Here is a 6,371-nt window from a genome sequence, read left to right as displayed (position 1 = left end):
AACGTTAAGAATCTACAGAAAATATAAAGAAACCATAAGAGAAGAAATCTGGTATGACAACACTGATCAGTAAGGCCAGACTAGGTGTACTAGGATTAAATGATAGAAATAGGATGAAAAGAGAAGATACAAAATGTTTATGCTGTGATGAACAAAATGAAAGTTTAGAACATTTCTTACTTTACTGTCGAGTATACAATGAGATTAGAAATAGATATACTTTTGTGCGCAACCATATCAAGAAAATAAAGAGGAATTAGTAGCAAATATACTCTTATTGGTAGATCCACTGAGGGAGGAAGTGGAGAATAGGAAAGATTTTATAAAAGAAATGTAGTATTTCAGAGAGAATAAACTCGAACAAACACAAAATCATGCTCCCCAAATTAGCGATGTAATGCTCCTTCCTCCCTCCCTCCTATTCATATGTACATAATAGAGCGGACGCTATTAAAACCCCCTGGCTGGACAACTGCATCACATTACAACTTCATGATTCTATTATGACCTGCAATATTCGCTATGATCTTGCAACGGGCTACGATCACATCCCATTACAGGTGTCATTCAGTACCCCATCCCTCCCTACCGTGAACCCCCTAACTGTTCGCCCACCACCAGATACTTAAGGGCGACCATGGAAACCAGGTTGCGGTCAATAGTTCAACCGGCAGACGCCTTACTTTGTACTAACACAAATTGTAGAAATGACCACCACAGGAGGTATCTGAATGAATTCTATTCGAACATAATCTCCGCTATACTTGCTTCGGGCAGGACTGCCTACAGATTTCGTCAAGGTAATTCTCGTAAGATACCTGGATGGAATGAAATGGTTAAAGATCTGTATACATACTCACGAGAAATGCTTTTACTGTGGAAGCAAAATGGTAGCCCCAGAGAAGGGCACACTGCATTACTAATGAGACAGGCGAGAGTTCAGTTCAAATTTGCTCTTAAGCACTGCAGGTTAAATGAGAAACAACTAAGTGCCGATGCAATGTCTAGAAACTTAGAATCTGGTGATTATCTTCGTCTTTGGAAAGATATCCAGTCCTTAAATCCCAAAACTAAAAAGCTATCACAGAGAGTAGGGGAAGCAGTCGGAGACGAAGCTATCGCAAGTATGTGGGGCGATCACTTCAACAATATCCTGAATTGCATAAATGATCAAGATTCCCGAAGGGATGTAGATAACCTCCTTACTGACAAGTCAATTTCATTTTGCAGACCGTATTGCGCCAGGTAACATCAGCGATGCCATAAACAGCCTACCTAATAATAAATCGCCCGGCTGTGATGGTCTTCCTGCAGAGGCCTTCAAATTCTGCTATCCAATAATTTACATTTTGCTAGCTGCCCTATTCAATGCGTGCATAATTCACCGGTTTCTTCCAGACTCCCTACTCTTAGTTCACTTGATACCATTAATCAAAAACAAACTAAAGGATGAAAGATACTTGAATCTGTTCTTCTAGTGAGACTTCTCCCCTTTCTACACACCACTGACAACCAGTTCGGGTTTAAAGCAAACCACTCAACCGACACCTGCATCTACATACTGAAAGAATTGTTGAACTACTACCTATCATCAGCATCTCCTGCTTTCCTTTGTTTTTGTAGATGTGAGAAAAGCATTTGACAGAGTGAACTACCTGAAGCTCTTCCTGAAGCTGCATAAAAGGGGCACACCCCTGTATCTAATTGGCATTTTGCACTGCTGGTTCTCCACACTGCAATTCTGTGTCAAATGGGGTAACGTATTATCTTACACCTTCGGCTCCCTAAACGGGCTTCGGCAAGGGGGCATTCTCTTTCCATACCTGTTTAATACGTGCACAGATGCCTTGAATGTCAAACTGAACTCACTCCCAATCGGATGCACCGTCAATGAAACAACTATAAACAACCTCTGTTACGCCGACGATATGGTTCTGATTTCCCCATCAGTGCAAGGTCTCCAACGACTCATCGACACTTGCCGCCAATATGCAGAGGAATTTGTTATAATCTACAACGAAACCAAGACCCAGTGCATGTCGCTGCTCCCGAGATCGCTTAAGCATATTGCAGAACCACAAATTTTCCTCGGAAACCATCGGCTGGAATTTGTGCACGAATTTCCGTATTTGGGTCACATTATCACCGACGACCTAAAAGATACGTCAGACATTGAACAGAGGCGTCGTAAACTATGTGCAGCTGGCAACATGATTGCAAGGAGGTTTGCCTTCTGTCACCGAGACGTGAAACTGCCACTCCTCCGCTCGTACTGCTACAGTATCTATGGGTGTTCCCTCTTGACGAACTATACCCGAGAGACCATGAGACGCATCACTGTTGTGCACAATGACATTCTGAGACGCCTCACAAACACTCCCCGCTACCACTCTGCCACACAGATGTTCATAGAAAACCACCTGGACAATTTAAAAAAGGGATTTTGACGTAGGAAAAATCTATTTCTGGGTGAAGGGCCCGTGTCGCCCAGTAAAATAGGTTCCTTTAGCACTATTTCTAAGGTAAAATATTGTTATAGTACCAGAGAACCGCTAATTTGGAAATGCCAGAAAATTCTGGCTCGCTCACCTTTATAAAAGGCGTCGGTATGGATTTTGGGGCGAGTGAAACCACTAGAAATAGTGCTAAAGGAACCTATTTCACGGAGCGACACGGCCAAGCCCAGAAATCATTGTTAGGCGAACAATGTCCAGTCTGGTAACCCGAGTGAGAAACAGCAGCAACTCGCTCATACAAAGCACCCTAAGAAGTGAAGCAAGAAGATCTAAATTGTGGGAAAGATGGGAAAATGAGGCCTTTGTCCCCTAAAGGACTTAATCTCTGTATTGGCAAGATGTAATCTACAGTTTTTGTCATTATTACATTTCTTGCTGATACATATTTAAATTTTTCATTATTACTGTGATTACTATCAAGTTAGTTATTTTTTTACATTCAATTTTTGTATTTAGCCCTCTGGACCTGACTACTGTAACAATCTAAGGTCTTTAGTTAAAATTTAAGTTATATAATATGTGCACTAACTGTTATTACTCTCAATGCATATTTCTTTTTTCTCACCAATATTATTACTGTTATTACCAGTATTATGATTACTAGCTTTTATGGTACCTCAGCTATTTTGTGGATAAGTGCCGATTATTCATTTTTTATTTCGTTTTTATCATGTTTCATGTATCTAGATTGTGTATGTTACTGTCTGTATTTTGTATATTCAATGTATATGGTCCTGAGCTGAATTAAAGCATATCATTATCATTATTATTATAAAACAAGCAAGGAAGCCGTTTCAAAGTATTACCCCGCCTACTACTACTCTTGAGTCTTGATCCCATTGACGACGAATATTTTATTATTATAATATATATTATATATATAGATATATATCTATATATATATATTATATATATATATATATGCCCCATTGCTAATGGCAAATAAACAACGAAACTCAAATTCGAATCCAGGTTTGTTCAAATACGATACGATTTAGGCAACTGAAAATCAACAATAGGCTACACATTCAATACATCTGAAAATAGACATTTATAATTTCACCTGCTAATAAATAGACAAGAGATAGTTTCTATTTGACCGTTTTTCTAATGTAAATTTACAATGAAAAAAATTAAACAGAAATGTACCTATCCTTGATTTATTAAAAGAAAATAACTCATAAAATCCATGTAAGAAGGCGAGTGCAAACTGGGACTTCAAAACAAGTACTTTCGTAATTTATTCTACATTGTCAAGTTCATACTGAATACAGCAGTAGTTGACAGACCTTTATATACAAAAACAGAAAGTGCGCGGGGCTAAACTGTGTTAATCTGGGTGGCGTGTCTTTAAGCAAAAGAGACAAGGAAAGAGGATCAAGTTATGATCCAAGATGGAGATTTAAATTCCTTGTTGATGTGGCTTCAGTGTAAATGGACTCGAACAGATTCCTTTGGTGGTGATCTTTTTGCAGATTATTGAGGAATTATCCCAGTTAACAGGATGGCCTGTATTAAGCCAATGATCCACAATGCCATTATTTGTTAAGCCTCTTGATTTGGCATATTTGTGCTGAAAGCATCTCACCTTTAGTTCTTTTGATGTTTGACCAATATAAATCTTATTACATTCCTTACAAGGAATACTGTCAATGTATTGTTTGAATTTGGTGGGCTGTTCTGAATTAGTTTATTTCTCAAAATATAATTGTATTATTTAAATACAAAGTTATTATCCATAGTTTTTAAAATGGGTACAGCAGGAATGAAATTAGGACGATCAGATCATTGCTGTAATATATCTTATTTAGTTAACATCCTTACTCTTTTCAACAAAGAGCTTTTACAGGACCATGCACCCTCACAACGAAATGAATATTGTGATCAGACATGCAAGTGAAGCTATTTGAACCTAGAACAAATTGTTAGTCAGGTAAGAGAGCATTTGAACATTGTGGTCCAGACTATACAAAATACCACCTGGTATGAAGATCATACAAGAAAAGAGCAAATTTAAAAAAGAACTAAAGGCTCTCCTATTTTGCAGGAGCAATGATACTGATGCGAACACACTAAAAGACAATTATAAAATGTAAGCAACTTATTTAGAAAACGTACAAGGTCCCGCCAGAGAGGGTATCAACCCTGTGGAGGGCTGTACGTACATAAAACCAAACAAATGAAGAAATGAATGGGGAAACGGGCTTCAATCTCAGTACCCTGAGAGAGACCACCAGAAGTAGTGGACTTAGCAAGAATTCGGGATTTTTTTTTTTTTTTTTTTAAGAAATTTAGGCTATAATTGGGCAAGCACTAGGGAATTTCGGTCATTTAGCACTTAAGAGAGTGAAAAGACAGAGCAGGAGTGGTTGTACAACAAAGTAAAGAGATCCAAAGAAGAAAAACGATCTAAAGGAGGAACTGTAAGGAAGCTCAACAGTTGCATTACGAAGTAATACAGTAGTTACAAAGGTTGGTCACCGAGACGAGGAAGGGAGCGGTAGATAGAGATAAAATTAGACTAAAAAATGGGTGTAGCTAGGGGTCGAAGGGATGTTACGAGTACCCTTTATTAATGCCTACACTGCACCTTAGCAACTCAGACAATGCCTCCATTCATTGGCTGAATGACATACTGTTAAGAGATAGTAATATTTTGGTGTTTTCACATAAGTTTTCTATAGTGTTAGGATAATTGGAAGCATTATTGACAATGCTTAGAGTTGAGAGGGATATTGAAAACAGTTCAAGCTACATATATTTTAGTTTTTTTAAATATATAGTATGTATTTTCTTTGATCATGAGTATGCTAAAATGTCAAACTTTATGAAAAGTATAATTAATATTGCAATTTAGCGCATTTGTCATGAAAACAGCAGATTTTTTTGGTACTTTGACTACCTTTATTATTAAGAAATAATGATGTTACATCTATCGACTAAAATGTACTGCATAATAAATTTTCAGATGATCCTGTAAGACCCATATTTTGCATTTTTAATTAGAACTTCAAGTTAGACAACTTATTTAAAATACTATTACGAATTTACACTTTCACAAAAGTGTAATAATCCTTTAACTGGATAGAAATAGTGGCTTCCTTCTAATTTCATGTCCTGAATCTCATCTCCTTCACAACTGCTTTGCATAGCTTGGTGATTTCACTGAGACCCACAGTCATAACCTGCCTTAGCATGACAATGGTGTGTTTCCTTTTAAGATTGTAGAGATGGTTGATTGGAGAATTCGTAGTAGCTCAGCAATGATTATTAGTACCTTATCCTTTACTTCAGCACATAATGCCAGAAGCACTTGAGTTTAGCGACTGCACCACATAATACTTGCACTATACTTAGCAAGTTAGAAATCTCTGATACCACCACGCAGTTACACGTACCCATTTCAGAAATCCCATCACAACTGTTAAGCTTGTTTTGTACTCATTTAAAGAATCGCAGCACATTCAATTATCGACAGTTCTTAGAGAATGGCTTCTAACACAGGTATAGAAAGATATTACAGTATAAAATCTTCAAAATTATCATGACAATTTGCAAAAGTCTGGCCTTGTGTTACATATTCATTGTGAAAATAAACCGAGATTCTCCGAGGATAAGATATAAAATACAAGAGATGACTGGTTACAGTTGGGTAGGACCGTAAACTTGAGATGATGTTTAAAAACAATCCTTTGTGTTTTGTTTGGTCCAGACAGAAAAACGATTATACTAATTTGTGACCTACAAATAGGAATAGTAAAAAAAACAAGCATAATCTCCAACCCAGCACATACACACGCACACACTCACACATACAGAGGAGAGAAGAGAGAGGAAGACGAGAGAGGAGAGGAG

This window comes from Macrobrachium nipponense, chromosome 4 (genome assembly GCF_015104395.2).
Source record: "Macrobrachium nipponense isolate FS-2020 chromosome 4, ASM1510439v2, whole genome shotgun sequence".
NCBI lineage: Eukaryota > Metazoa > Arthropoda > Malacostraca > Decapoda > Palaemonidae > Macrobrachium > Macrobrachium nipponense.
The sequence above is the reverse complement of the archived record's forward strand: the minus strand, read 5'-3'. Positions refer to the sequence as shown.